At 44.3% G+C, this 15,612-nt stretch overlaps 1 protein-coding gene and 1 long non-coding RNA gene across 2 annotated transcripts in view; one reads left to right on the plus strand and one right to left on the minus strand.

Annotated features, from left to right (window-relative positions):
• The window catches only part of LOC102576946 (rho GTPase-activating protein 20), a 53,322-nt gene that overhangs the window by 13,030 nt on the left and 24,680 nt on the right, over positions 1 to 15,612 (plus strand). The window lies entirely within an intron of this gene.
• The window catches only part of LOC132252160 (uncharacterized), a 31,346-nt gene that overhangs the window by 4,547 nt on the left and 11,187 nt on the right, over positions 1 to 15,612 (minus strand). The gene's annotated exons all lie outside the window — the stretch shown is intronic.

The raw sequence follows: 15,612 nt of genomic DNA on the forward strand, positions 1-15,612 counted from the left end.
CTTTCATTAAGTGTGTGTCATGGGCTTGATAGTGTTGAGGGAGATTTGCAGGTGGCAGGGGCTTGTGCTTTTGAAAAAGGGTGTTCTGAATTCAATCCTAGTTTGTGACAGAAAGTTTTGAGTGGCCAAGAATCTATTGTGATATAAATTACTAGTCCCTCTGTCTGTCCCAAACATTGTCTCTCCAGATGATAATGTAAATTCCTGGGGCAGGGACAGTGCCTAACTTTTGCGTATGGGAGTGTAACTACAGGTTTCCCTCGATTTATGCAGTAAATGCATTCCCAGGGAATGGCGCATAAATCTAATTTGCATAAAGAGAACCCAGTTTCCAATGAAACACATAGGAATGCATTCCCACGGCAGGGAGGGAGCGAGGCTGGGGCTAGAGAAGGGGTAGGGAGAGTGGCACGGCGCAGCCCAATGGCTGCAAGCAGGCAGCGTCTGCTGCTTCCAGGGCTGTAGCAGAGGTGGCACTGGGCTCTTCGCAGCACTTAGGGTAGGCGGCAGCCCCACTCACCCCACTGGTCTGCTTCTCCCCACTCATCAGAGTCCCTGCTGCAGCAGCCCTGGGAACAGCCAACGCCAGCTGCCTGCAGCCACTGTTGGCCGCACCATGCTCCGAACCCCGCAGTGCGGTGCAGCCCAGCAGCAGCAAGCAGGCGGTGTCCACTGCTCCCAGGGCTGCAGCAGGGGCATACAGCAGCCTGCAGCAGGATGAGAGCAGGCTGGGGCCAGTGGCTGCTGCAGGCTGGGGCTGGCGGTGTCACCAGGCTCTTCCTGGTACTCAGCAGCAGTGCTGGGAGGACAAGTTGTGGGGGGCTATGGCAAATTTTGGGGTGGCAGCAGCCCCCCTCCCATTGCTGCAGCCCACCCTGAGCACCGGAAAGAGCCTGGTGCCACCACTGGCCCCAGCCTAGTCTCGGCCTGCTGCAGGTGGCTGCCCACCCCTGCTGCAGCCCTGGGAGCAGCAGATGCCACCTGCTTGCAGCCACTGGGCTATGCCGCACCAGGGGATTCAGGGCACAGTGCCCGGGGTGAAATGGAGCCCAGGGGGGTTCAGGGCACAGCACAGCCCAGCGGCTGCAAGCCGCTGACATCAGTCACTCCCAAAGCAGCTGCAGCAGGGCCTGCAGTGAGTGGGGCCGTGGCCCCATGGCCCTTATCCCTCCCCTTATCCCTTACCCCCCCGCTCACGGCCCTTTCCCCTCCCCTCACAAGCTCACAGACTTCCTTGCCTGGGGGAGGGGGAGCGCACCTATGCTGATCGCATAACAGTGAATTTACCTTGCATATAATGAATTTCAGGTATAAGAAGGGTCATCGCGTAAGAGCGAATTTGCATAAATCGAACCCACAAAAATCGAGGGAAACCTTAATGGCTAGAGGAAGGAGTGAGGCGAAGAGAGCTGGGTTCTAGCTGTTGTTCCCTTGCTGCTTGTTTTTACTGCCTTGTGCAAGCTACTGACCCCTTTCTGAGCCTCAGTCTCCACATCTTTAAAGTGAGCCCATCACTACTAACCCTCTGTATAACACAAGTGCTGTGAGGCTTAATGGATTCCTTTCTATAAAATGGTTTAAGATCTTCAGACAGAAGCAAAATATATTAGCACATACTTGGAGTAGACATATTCAATTTATTAAGGATTCTGGCTGAAAGCCATGCTCCTGAAAACAACATAACAGACATACAACCATAATATAAAGTTAAACAAAAATAACAGGAATGCAAATATAATAATAAAATACGGCCAACCATTATACAAGCATTGTTCATACTCCATATAATTAACATAATCAAGTACAAATAGAATGATAAATCAGATCACGAATCTATAAAAATGTTATGCATAAGTCCACAATTAACACAGTAAAAAACAAACATAGTGATAAACTGTATCGGTTATATCAACTGTAAAGGAGGTTTAGCTCTGATCGCTCCAGACATAAAATCAGTGGCATTTTTGCTAGAAATGCCAGCATCTTAGCAATGGCCAGTGTCCCATCTCTTGCAACAGCAAACGTTTAATAAAAATGGCATGAATCTGTATCAAACCGAGAGTAGTATTACAGGTTACCTTTAAACCATTCTGAACAAACTTAAGACAGAAGCATCCAAGAATTAAAGGGTGTTAAGCTGTGCTAAATACAGTAAGCATCTTAAAGTTGTGCCACTAGTTGAGGGCTATTTTTGAGCTATTCTACCTAGCTTGAGCTACAGTATTGTTCCTCTGCTCCACAGAGATAAAATAACCAATTTGCAGTAATCTAGCATCCCAGGATGCATGGTTCCCAGCCCCTAGACCCCAATAACCTTTCCACCCTCCCAGGCTCTACTGCCCAGGGAGTGGTACTGGCCCCAAGCCAAAGCCCCCACTCTCCCCTAGTGGAGCTAAGCCTTTGCCCTACATCTGGCTGGCTCTCCCCTAGCCAAGAGAACTTGCAGGGGGGTGGAGGGAAGGCATGGCTTCCCTCCCCAGTCTCCTGCATTCCTAGGGGGGAGGGGGAAAGGGCTGCCTAGCACCAAGCATGGCAAGAGCATGGCATCAAGTGAGGCATGCTTCCCCAGCATCCATGCTGTGCAGCAGTTAACTGCCACTGGCTCCAGTCCCAGAGGAGGGACAGAGTCTTGACTCCTGGCCATGCCCTGCTCACCGGGCCTTTCAGTGGCAAGCCAGTTGTGCAAGCCAGAGATGCCTTTAAGTCTTAACTTGGAACTTCTCTGAAACTGTTCTAACTTTAAAATCAACTAATATTCCACAGACTTAGAGCAGTTTAAAAGTAACCTGTAACTGCATCCTCATGAGATGTTAGTGCACCAATAGGTCATATCCGAAAAGTGAACTCTTAAAAATGAGCCCATCTTTCTCTGAAACTGAGTTTCCCTATCTAGTTATGTGTTACGTTCCCTGTCTACCTACATCCAAATGCTACCACAGCATGGCCTCTTCTGGTACAAACACACTCAGGTGCCATCTATCTGGAAGCTGAGGATGTGGGGGGGTGGAAATCATTTTAAAATGTTAAGAAACCTGGTCATGCCACTGGCTATGAAATGTTTTTGCCCATGTTGTGTTCTCCTGGCTATTCTGAGTGTTGAGAGCAGACACACCTTCTGCCTCAGGACAGATTATTTTATCTAGCTCTGGGTGCATCTGCACGTGCATATTAATGCAAAGCAATAAACTCTGGAGCTTACTGCTCTGGAGTTTATTGCTCCAGGCACACCATTTATATGTGCTCCCAGGACCACAGCACATTGAGCCAGGTTGGAGTAGCCCCAGCTGGCACAAGGCCCAGGGGGTCAGTCTGCTCCTCCCTGGTTCAGTGTGCTGCAGAGAGGCTGGCTAGGGCATGAAGGTGTTTCAGCAGGAGGCTAGCCAGCAGGCAGCCCCCACACTGAATCATCCTCATGCGCCAGCCAGCCGAGGCAGCATCTACACATACACTGCTGTGGCGTAAAATCTCTGCAGCATAATAGTACTTGTACTGAAAAGTGCTATCCTGGTGTGGAGTAAATTAGTTCACCTCAGCCTAATAGGAGTGCATGTGTAGACACGTAATGTTTACTGTGGAGCTAATTAGTCGTCTGCACAGTAAATGTCTCATGTAGACGTGCCCTCTGGTGTTTATCTACAAAGGCCAGTTCTGCACAGAGGCAGGGAGCAGGGTCGTGCTAAAGCTAGAAGCTGTAGTTCTACTTCTCCCTCTGGGCCAGGGCTGGACAAGGTGACCCTTGAGTTCCTTTCCTAGCCTCTGATTCTTGTCTGGATACCAAAATTAGGCAAAAGGGAGCTCTTTTTTATTATTACATAAAGTAGAGCAGGACAAAGGTGCACCCTGTGGTCAGGTGAGCTGCACTGTTGTCATAGGCTGAACTCTCATGGGAACAGGTCACAAGAGGTCAGAGCCAGGAAGTTGGAACCTGAAATTTCCCTTGAATCAGCCTTGAACTGAGAAGCCTGAAGTGGCTAAACTTCAGGGCCCCTTGCATGGCACAGACCTATAACAGCGCTGTTTTGCATCTGGGAATGAGTTATGAAGAGGCAGCATGAGTTTCCTGCTAGCACAGAGCTGTGGTGGACACTAGGGGCACAGTGCCTGAATGGGACAGAGTTCTCCATGTGCATGGGACCATTCAACTAGAGTGCACAATCTTTGCACAAGTGCTGAGCACTCATGTTGGGAGTGCTGTAGGGAATAAAGCCCTGACTATTACTGCTCAGGTTGATGAATGCATTTTTCTGAGTTGCTCAGTAACCTGAGTGCTAGCAGGGGCTGCATTTGGGACTGTCTCCTCCATGTGGGGTGGAGCCTTGCAGAGGCAAGCAGCTGTTTAAGTGTCTCACACCTTTTGTTGTCATCACCAACCATTCAAAGTGGATGCAGAGCAGCTCAGTAGCATTTTGCTCAAGTTCAGAGGTGCAAAAGACAAGGAAGAAACAGGCCCTGCTGTTTCTACCTACAAGTGACTGTTTTTGCAGATGTACATTTATCAATATGGGCAGGTACAACTGTAGGAGCTGTCTGCCAGCCCGATGCGTGCTCTCTGTACAAGCCAGGCACAGAAATGACATGGCAAAAGGGGGTCCCCCAGCCATTTTTTCGTGCCAAAGGTCATCTTCTCCATCCTGTGTGAGCACGTTTATCCCAGTGCCAGAGACAGTGGCTACCAGAACAGGACTGCAGTCCTAAACCCCCATTTGCCAAGGTTCTTCCCTATTGCTTGGAAACAGAGGAAAAATTATCTGAGTCCTGGGAAAATTATACTCCCCCTTGAGAGTAATCATTTGGGGCTGGCTTCTTGGCTGGTGGAAGGCAAAATAGAGCCATTGACTTCAACAGAGTTACACCAATTTACTCCATGTGAAAAGCTTGCCCATTGCTCTGTAGAGCTGCTACTCTCTTCCCAGGAGGCCTGCAATTTAACTGGGAGGCTGTCACTGCAATATGCCACCTCGAACTGTCCCCTCCAGTCTTACCCACCATCCCAGTACTCACTTGGATACAGCACTACAAAGCTTGGGATTTTTTAACCCCCCCTGCATCTCCCTTGGCAGCCAGGACCTCTGTGCAGCCTTCTCATGATCAATGGCATTTAGCAAGAGAAGCCTGGAAGGATGTGAATTGCATGCTAGCAGGCTGGTACAGGAAGCAGCTGTGGGCGTCAGGAACTGGTTCGTACAAACACATTTTTCAAAGAGGCTGTTCCATTAAAATCCACTCCCTGCAAGACCCATCACCAGAGGGGTCGCACTGATTTGCCTGCTGACAAACTACAAGGAAATCAACAAACAATGCATAAGAGCGAACAACATCATGACAGCAAGCTTGTGCTGAAATAGCTCCTTCCACAAGGTCCCAGGCAGGGGTGGGGGAGCCAGTTCAGGAAAACAGACACAAATTTAAAAATTAATCTTTTGGCTGAATAGGAACTTAGGAGTCCCCTGTAGGTCAGGAGTGTGCTTGTTTGGAGGGGGTAGTTGGTCCTACATGGATCCAACAGCTTTTCATCCCAATATCTCAGAAAAATCTGCCCTTTGGAAAATGCAGAAAAATGAGGGAATTATTCTCCCCATTTAACAGATAGGTCACATAAGCCACAGTGTGTCAGTGAGTCAGTGGCAGTCAGGGCTAAAACCTATGTTTCCCCATTCCCAATCCCCCCACACTAACTTCACGTCCTTCTCTGCCTCACACGTATGCTATAGGAAACAGTAGGAGAATTTTATTCTCCAGCATTATTATTCACCTTTTTCTGCCCTAAACCTACTCTGAAAATAAGATGATTAGACACAAATCATCACAAAGAGCCCAGTTTGATTGTTTTCAGTGGGTGCGTCTAGACATGCATTAACACGTTTTAGTTAATGCATGTTAAATCTAGTACCTCGTTCCCAGTTCCCATTAAGGTAAAGTCCACATCTCTCCCCCTCCTTTTAGTTCTGGGCTAGATAAAAAGCAAGTGGGCTACGCAAAAGCACTTGGGAGACTGTCCTACATTTACATACACACAGGAGATAGCAGAGAGATGGCAGAAGAGCTTCACATGAAGAGACTTTTGTTTGGAATTTGGCTGATAAAACAAACTCATTATTAAATGGAAGGGAAGCAGGAATTGTTTTCATATGGATGGACTTGAGCCCAAGCTATCGGTTAATTCTTTCCCAACTTTTATTTGGTTTTTAAATATATCAGACTGTGCCTGGAAGTTGAATAGCAATATGTTACGTTGACACAGTGACTTTAGAGTGTATAAATAAATCACTGCTTCTATCACCGAACTGCACCCATATCTGGGGTGACAGTCATTAAATTACAATGCTGCTCAGCAGTTAAGGACAAAATACACTAGCCAGTTGAAACTGCAGGGAAGTTTTGGTAGGCAGAAAGCACTCAATAAACATCCATTTGAGCTACTCAGAACAGCATCATCCCCACTCTAGTCCAAAGTGGCTTGGGCTATGTGATGCTCCAGAGCAATCAGGGCATTGGCTTTGCTTTTTCTATGAGACACAACACCTCTAAGCACGTGTCACATGTATGCATCTAATGAACTGCAAAACTATTCAAGGTTCATGTTTACTAGCAAAAATCAACAAATTTTACTTCAGTAGGTGAAACCTTTTAAACAAAACAGGCCCACTTCCCAAATGAACTTTTGCAAGTTTTTGTGGCAAAATGACTTACTTTTCCTCAAAATTTAGCTAAAAATGAAACCCAGGGCATGTGATGTTTGGAGAAATGTCACCTATTTCCATGTGAATTATAAACTGGGAGTTTCCTCAGGTCTTTTAGTATCATTTTGTTGGAGCAGTAGTTGCTCCTATTTTTCCATCTTGGAATTTACAGCTGTATATACAGACATATAAATTCCTGTCCACAGTACCTGTGAGCTGTCTCGGAGAAGAAAGTGTCACCATTACCTATTCATTAATGAGCACTGTTTCATTCAGCACATGAATTCTCATGCAGACCTGAGTGAAAAAGGGATTTCTCAGCTTGGCACCACACTAAAACTTGGGGGCAAAAATTTGCTTCAAGTCAAACTGAACTAGAAGTGTTCTGAAGCTTTCAGTGAAATGAAGAAAAAATAAAGAATGCCATTTTGGACCTTGCAATGTTCCTTTAATCCACCTTGATTTTATTTCACACCTGGATTATTTAAATCTTTAAATACCTTCCCCCCCCCCACCCCTTCTCTTTTCAATTTATTTTATTTTTAAGTGAAAAATGCCATCTAAGGATAAAGTCTAAGAGTTTCATTTAAATAGATATTGAAATAAACATTCTGGCCTTCCTGAAATGACATGTTTTGTTCAAATGTAGTACTGAAAGTGAAAGCGTTGGGCTGGAGGGAGATTACTGGTGGAGTTCCTCAAGGATCTGTCTTGGGACTGATCTTGCTTAATATTGACCTTGGCATGAAGAGCAGGAGTGTGCTGATGAAATCCACTGATGACACGAAGTTGAGAGGCATCCCCAAGTAGAGGAGAATAAGGATATCAAACAGAAAAGACCAGATAACCTTGAGAAATGGAGCAATAAAAATAAGATGAAGTTCAACAGTACAGATTCCAAGGTCTGGCACTTAAGAAACAATAACAGAAGCTTCTGCTCTAAGCTGGGGGGAGCGGGCATGGCTCATCAGTTGCAAACTTCTGGAAAGGAGGAGGAAGTAGGTATACTCTTGAACACAGGATGACTAAGAGTTATCAGTGGGATGCCACCGTGGAGAAAGATGAGTATGATCCCAGGATATATCAGGATTGGTATTTCCAGTAAAGAAGGAAGTATCAGTGCCACTGTACACGGTACTGGCATTACCTTATCTGGGGTCCTTGGTACAATTCTGGTCACCCATGTTCAAGAAAGATGAACTCAGATATGGAACAGACGCAAAGAAGTCTACTAGGATGGTGATGGAGAGCTTCATATGAGAGGAGACTAGTAGAGCATTGCTGATGTAGTCTAATAAAACAGACTGAGAGGTGAATATGACAGGTTTCTCAATATATCATTAGGGTAAAGTAGCATGGAGAAGAGTTATTCGAATGAAAGGACAATGCTGTCACAAGAACAAATGGGCATAAATTGGTCATGAACAAATTTAGGCTGGAAATCAGAAGGTGCTGTACCTTACCATTACAGCATTGAGGTTACATGACCCCAACAGGCAATGCATTAATAGAGGCACAGACCTGCTGAGGTAGTTTGCATTTTGTCTGCTATAACCTTAAACTCTACTCTCTACAGTCACTTCATAGTATCTGATGAAGTGAGCTGTTGCTTACAAAAGCTTACACATCTCCATTAGTCAGTCCATAAAATGCAAGTCTACCCTGCTTTCTGCCAGTCCTTATAATATCAAGTGTATAGCTGATTAGAAATTTTCCGAAGGAACATTCTACCATCAGAAAATTCTGATTTACCAAAGGCAAAACATTTCACAGAAGCATGTTGCTTTCAAGGAATCTTCCAGCACAACACAGGCCTAGCTCTGATGCAATCTTGCCTATCAGGCAGGTTATGAAACTTGCCCACCAAATAGCCTTCCATTGCCAAAGAGCCTGTTTTCTGCCAACTCACCCACTCAGCTCCTTGACAGCTCACTAGTCTCCACTGCTTTAGGATAGCCATGCCATGTATCTTTCCTGAGGGCTAGGGACCCCACAACTTCCAAGGGTTCCCCTCTTTGTACAGGCTGCCCTTTGGCCAGGAACACCAGGGTTTCCATGGTCCCAGCCAGCTCGCTCCCTGGCCTGTCTGACTCCCAAAGCCTTGCAATCCAGCTGCCTCAAGTCAGGCATCCTGAGGAGCTGGCTGGATCGGGAGCCTGGTGACCCTAGAGCAGCATTCCTAAGGACTACCTCTGAACCATACACCTTGGAAGGCAATGCAACTGCAGAGCAAAGTAGATAGATTGGTTAGTTTGACAATCAACCTGACCACTTCCTTCCAATGCTGTGGCTCAGTGGTGGGCAATGTGAAACTGATAAGAAGCCTGTCGGTTTCAGCCAGGTGCAATTTTCACAATCGCCTTTCAAAACTGATCCTTTGCAAAACAAAAATCCAAATCTGAATGAAGCCGAAATGTCAACCGTGCCCGCAAAGCTGATGTTCCAAGGAGCTTTGACCAGCTCCTCTCCAGTGAGAAGAAAAATCTACCCTGTATGAAGCAGGTGTATATTTTTTCCTCTCCATCCCAAGTTAATGGTCTGGATAATAACACTCAAGCACAGAGGTCAGCAAGGGAAAAAAAACCCTGCTTACGCTGGCCAGCTGAATTGATATTGTAGGCCATACATGGGTTTGGAATGAGGGATATTAGACTCGCAACTTTCACGAGTGCCAAGAAATACACAGCTAAAATTGGCAGCCCTGGGATGAGTAATATACAAACACAGTCCAGGGTGTTGCAAGTGTTCAAGTACTTTCAAAGTATGTTGAGTAAACTCAAATATGTTCCCATGGCAACAAAACAGAGGGGAGATCATGCTGTGTCCCTTTGACAGCTCACAAATCCAAGAGCCTGGTTAATATGAACTGTGTTAACTTCAGTCAAAAATATTTGTGCAACACAACATCATATGGTTAAGCAGAGTGATTCCCCTCTTTGTTTTAATATACTGATAGAGCAGCAATCCATGGATATTGTGATGGCCAGCTGGAATATAATAGTGGAAGTTAGATCTGCGTGGTCCAGAAACACCAGCCTTTATCACCTGAGCTAAAAGAGAATCTCACCAGTGTGGGCTACAATATATCAGTTAGCAATTCTGATTCTATCCCATAGAAGGCAATGGCAAGCATATGCTTGAGCCATTTTGGCATGATATTCAACTCTCCTCTTGGTACAGGTGTGTTCTAGAACCAAACTGTGGCTGCAAATGTAAGTAATTTATAGATAAGATGTCAGCAGATATCATTCAAAGCTATGCTACTTCACTCGTGAGTATGGCATGGTTAATAGCAATTCTTATTGGTTGCTGTAAATGGCTTCTTGTGCATAGCTCTGGACATCTGTAATGCTCCACATAAAAACTCAGTGTTTTACCATTAACTACTTAAAGTATCGCCATACCTATGGGAGATAGGTACAATCACTGCCCTCTGTTACAGAGAGCAAAGAGTGAAGAAAAGTGGTCACTTAGCAGCAGAGCCAAATTAAGAATCTAGGAGCCCTGCAGTTCGGTGATCTGTTGGTTCACAGTGACATTCAGAAATAATATCAGTTAGAACTAAGTTCAGAAGAATCATTAGGATGCAATAAAACTGACCAGTTAGTTAACCAAAATGTCATTGAGGTGGTCCATAAAAGTACGATTAACTTGCTTTGATTGGGCTGGTTTATAATTTACATGTGACAAATCCAGATCTTCATTTCAGTAGGAAGGCAGGGGCCCCAAGGCACTATTGGAGAGGCATTTTCAACCCTGCTGTAGGCAGAGAGTACTGGAAATCTGATACCACTCGTCCAGAGAGATGCAAAAAAGCTTTGGATTATTTCAAAAAGAGCCTCTTGAACTAGAAACAGTGCCAAACCAAGATGCTGGCACTTCGACTGCTCACTTAATTCTTAACTTAATTTGGAACACAGTGAAGTAAGAGTAACTTTCCAGGGAGGAACCAGCCCTTGTGTGCAACTAGGAACTTGGAACAACCAAAATGTAGACAGCCTCCTGAGGAGTCCATTGTAGGTTTTACATGAGAGCTAGCGTACAGTGGGGCAGGAGACCACAGGAATGTTAAATCCGTTCTCTGTAGCAGACATGTAACTGAACATTGTGTGTTGAATAAGGTTGCTAGTCCTGTACCTTGAAACTGAGGTTTCATGTGTTAATAACTTAGAACAAGCAAAGCACTTTCATGTGTGCCGCATAATATCCTTGTCCAGTCAGTGGTGTGTATACCACAAGATTTAAGAAACTAACGTCATATAATAACATTCTTAGAAAATACAGTGCTCATGGAAAACTGGAGTTCAACAGAAATCTGGAGCTAGCTGTTCTAAATCTTGAAACGGTATCAAAATAGTCTCCTGAGATTAGTGAGCAAAGTTGTTTAATGTCCCCCATCTGGTCTTGCAAAAGGATGTATAGTAAAGCGTGGCCACTACAGCAACTCAGGAAACATTAAGGATTTTTCATGGGAAATAATGACTTAAAATTTTTAAGGGAAACTATTTGATCATTTCTCCTAAGATATGGATTCCAGTTATCTAGTACCCATTTCTCGTCCTAACAGGGTGTGTGATTCATGACATTAAAATGACATCATACTACTCAGCACTGTACCATTTTCTTCCACTTCAGTTCTTGCTTGCTATTACTGGCTGCTCTAAAAACACTGAAGATAGATAAAAAATCACAAAAAGTTTCTTTATCTGGTCATATTTTTTGTTAATTGTAATAATTATAACCATTATAGTTGTTTCAACACAGGCATAAAGCGCTGTTTGATGTAACAAGCTCCAAAAACATATTGGGGTTCGATATATGTTTCATGCATAGTAGTTCTTCACTGGAAGAATGACTAAGGAATTATGAGACTCATTTCCATGCCCAGCAATCTCTTGAGAATTGCATCAGCAAAGCTGGTTTTCCCATATCAACCAAAGTTGGTCAAAACTTGGCCCTAGGTGTGGCATGAGACATCTTAAAATGGGGTACACTGCCAGACAGGAAAGAGAGGAAAAGCTGAATAGCTGTAAGTCTACATTCTGTTGCTGCTGAACATAACCATGAAGTAATTTCTTGCCATCAACCTAACAAGATAAGAGTCAAAGCAAATATATTTTCAGTTATGTCAATTAGGTCAATGCCTGTACCTCTGTCAGTGCCAGTGATGCTATCTTATTGCAAGGTTTGTTAACCAGAGTGACAAAATAATTTCTAACTCAGCAGAGGGCTGCCAAAGGTAATGACTATTTTCTAATTTATCTGGAGTGAGCCCTGACTCTCAAGCCCATTTCTGCCCTTTATTTAGGCCTGACACATTAGCAAACTCAGGGTAGTGGAAGAATAATGATTGTATTTGGAACCAGTAAATGCTGACATGTCAATACCACCTCTGGTCCAGTCTAGGAAGTACTGCTCTCTGCAAGTCCAATCATAGCATCTGATGAGGCTGTCACCTATGAAAGCTGATGCTTCTCTGAACATGCTAGTCTCTAAGGTGCCACTTTGCCATACCTTCTGCCTGATTTCAGCTAATTGCCTCTTTCTTTCTTTTTCTGGGATGTAGCCTGAGAAGTAGCCATACTCTCTTCACTGCAGTGCTCTGCAGTGCATCTCTGCTTCACTGCAGTGCTCCCTAGCTCAGTCTGGAAGAGGTATAGACATGCCTTGAGAAGCATAACTTGCCCTCTGCTAGCCTTAGTGCCTAAGATTACATCTGAGCAGTGCATACAGATGAGGTCTCCACAGTTGTTGCTGGAAATGATGTCATGGGTTGCCCAACATACTCTTGTTGCTAAGCCAATACTAATCTAATGCTTCTGTGAGTGCTGTGCTTTCATCATTCAGATAAGATGAGAACTGTGCATGATTATCAAACAAACTACAGCACTTCTCAGAAGAGTCCCAGTCATGCTTCAGTTTGCATAGTTACTCTCAGACTCTGCTATTTTAATTGGGGTAATGTGCCCTTCTGTGCTACTTCTCCCGTGTAGTGTTGCTCCATGTTCCTAGCTAGCTGCCATATTCTACTGGAGAAGAGACGTCACTTTGGTGCCTGGCAAAATATTCTTCATAAAGCAGTTTGCAATATGCTTTGGGATCCTTTAGGATGAAAGGATCAGCATGATAAGAGACATTGTTAGAACACATTTGGAGGTGAGACAAAAATAAGTCCCTATAGGCCAAAGCATTTGGCTATGTGCATCACATTTCTTCAGCCAGTGACATTTCTGATTGGCGATTGCTTAGCTTTTTACATCAAACTGTTATGCCGGCTCCCTGTTTTCCTTCCCTAAGATGTTGCATTACTGCTGCTTTACTGTATCATATTTTGTAAGAACATTTTATCCCAGTAGGGCACCTCTGAAAGCCAGATGTTCTCTCTCAGTATGGGCTTTTCTTCTTTTTTTAAACAAACATTTTTTGAACTGATGTTATTTTTATTCAGTTCCCTCTGTGAAACTCCTTAAGGCAGGCATAGATCTTTGTTTGGCAAGTCATATCAGGAGGGAGGAGGAGGAATTGCTCTTTCTCTCTCTCTCTATATATGTGTGTGTGTGTGTGTGTGTGCGCGCGCGCGCGCGTGCGCACGCATGTGTGTGTGCGTGCATGTATGTATATATGTATGTATGTATGCATATATATGTATATGCATGTGTGTGTGTGCAGGTGTGTGTACACATACAGAGAGAAAGAGAAAAAAAGATAGAAACTATATTAAAAAAATTATTAAAGTTGCAAAATCAAGCACTGACTCTGAAGTTAAGCTATGATACAATTAAGGTGCTCTGTGCAACCTTCATTTTCCCCTTTGTATATTAGTGATACAACCTGTAGATTCCTGATTACTTACTTTTTTCACAGGACCACCTGTGTCATTCAGTCAGCAGCATAAGCCTGCTCTAGGGCTGTATGAGGACAGTATGGTGAAGGAGGGTGTTGTCTGCAGGACCCCTTGCACTCTTGTTGCAGAAGTTGGACAGAACAAGGCGTGGAACTATAAGAAGGTGGTTAAGGCAGTTAGTTGACTGCTGCCTTGGAGAACTTTGCTCCAGAGCTCCTGCTAGGCACTTAAAAGCATATAATTGGTCACTAATTGGGTCCCTCATTTTTAGGGTGTATGACTTAAGTCACTGAGTATCCACAGATGCAACACAAGTGAGTGGGAACAGCACTTTGAAAAGAAAAACATTGTGAAAGGTTTGGTACTCAGGGGAAAATGGGATCCTAGGCAGTTCAAATGAAGCACTGAAAATTAACAGATTTTTTTTTTTTACTTTAATCTTTCTATATCTCAGTTTTCCATCTGTAAACTGGAGATAATACCACCTCCCTCCTTCACAGGGTGTGATGAAGATTACTACATTTATGTCTGTAAGATATTCAGCTGCTTTACTGACAAGCAACCTAGAAAAACTTGTTGGGAAATAATAGTTCTGTATTTAGTGAATAATGTATAAAGGCTGGGGCCTACGCATGGTGATAAAGATAAAAAAGTATTAGACACTGTCCATTCTGTGCACTGAATGAAACAGGTCATTCTGTTAAAAAGGCATGTGATTATCTCATTAAAGACTATATTATAATACATACACCCAAAGACAACCTAAGGTTCCACAGGCAATCTTAATTCTGGCATTTTCTAACTTTTGAGTGTTTGGTTTTGCAGCCTTAATAATCTTTTTGTGCATGGTAATATGCACACACACGCACACACAAACACACACGTGCACACATACAAACACACACAAATACAACTTTCTCTCCCATTAAGGGGAAAAAGGGGGAAAAAAATGTAAATCACATTGATTAGGCTGTACTGTGAACCTATTTAACTCAATAAGAAACACAAGTACTATAGTGATAAGTATAGTTTGGATCAGTGGTGCCCAAGCTTTTGGCCCCATAGGCCAGATGAGTGGCATGGGGCTAGTCCACAGGCTGGATCGAGCCCCACGTGCCAGGATCAAGCCCCACAAACCCAGATCAGACCTTGGGGCACAGTGCTGTTCTACCCACTAGGATTGGGCCCTGGGGCTTGGTGCCATCCCCCAGCCAGCCCTGCACACCAAAATCAGGCACACAGTCTAGCGCACTGGGCCCAGGTCCCCCCACAAGTCTGGAAATTTGGTAGCAGAGGAGTGGTACCATTGCTAACCCACTGCCAAATTTCCAAAGTAACAAGGAGCTGGGTGGCCTGGTGCCAGAGACCAAATATGGCTCATACGCCAAGGGTTGAGCACCTCGGTTTAGATCCATCAGAAATGTCTCTTTGTGCACCTGGACAAAATGTGTTTGGTCTCTATGTGAGGGGATGCCTATATCCTGAAGCATCCTAAGGCTATACAAGCTTGAGGAAGGCTCTGAAGGCAGCAGCACTGTTGTGCTTGAGGGAGATAGTAGAGTGGTCTCATATGTGACTGTGTTTAAATTGCTCAGTCTTTAGAGCAAGTATCTGATCTCTCTGCATGACTGAGAGTTGTAGCATACTGCTGCCTCTGTATAAATAAATATGTATTATTATTTTTTACTATATAAAATTAAGAGGATGTAACAAACTTTCCTCTGCAATCTTTGGAGACAGCATGAAAAACCAGAATCTTGATGTGTTGAAAAAGTGCTATTCCTGATAACTGTTATCCTGGAGTTACCTCATGGGAAAATGTCCTGTGAACAGTTTGGAAGAATCAGAGCTGCATATAGACACAGCTCCTATATCTCTCTCTCTGGTCTCAAGGGTCTATAACCACCTTAACTAGAGCCTTCCATTTCCCCCTGTCTTGCACAAGCCCCTTCTACCTTGTTTCATCTTTGCCTATCCCTTCCAGATCACTTTGTATGTTATCTTTCCATCCTTGCCTTGGTCTCCATCAGGGTCTAATACCTTCCCCCTTTATGTCCAAAATCTGCTTCTCATGCCTTCTCTCTGTAG

Source organism: Alligator mississippiensis, chromosome 8 (genome assembly GCF_030867095.1).
Source record: "Alligator mississippiensis isolate rAllMis1 chromosome 8, rAllMis1, whole genome shotgun sequence".
NCBI classification, from domain to species: domain Eukaryota; kingdom Metazoa; phylum Chordata; order Crocodylia; family Alligatoridae; genus Alligator; species Alligator mississippiensis.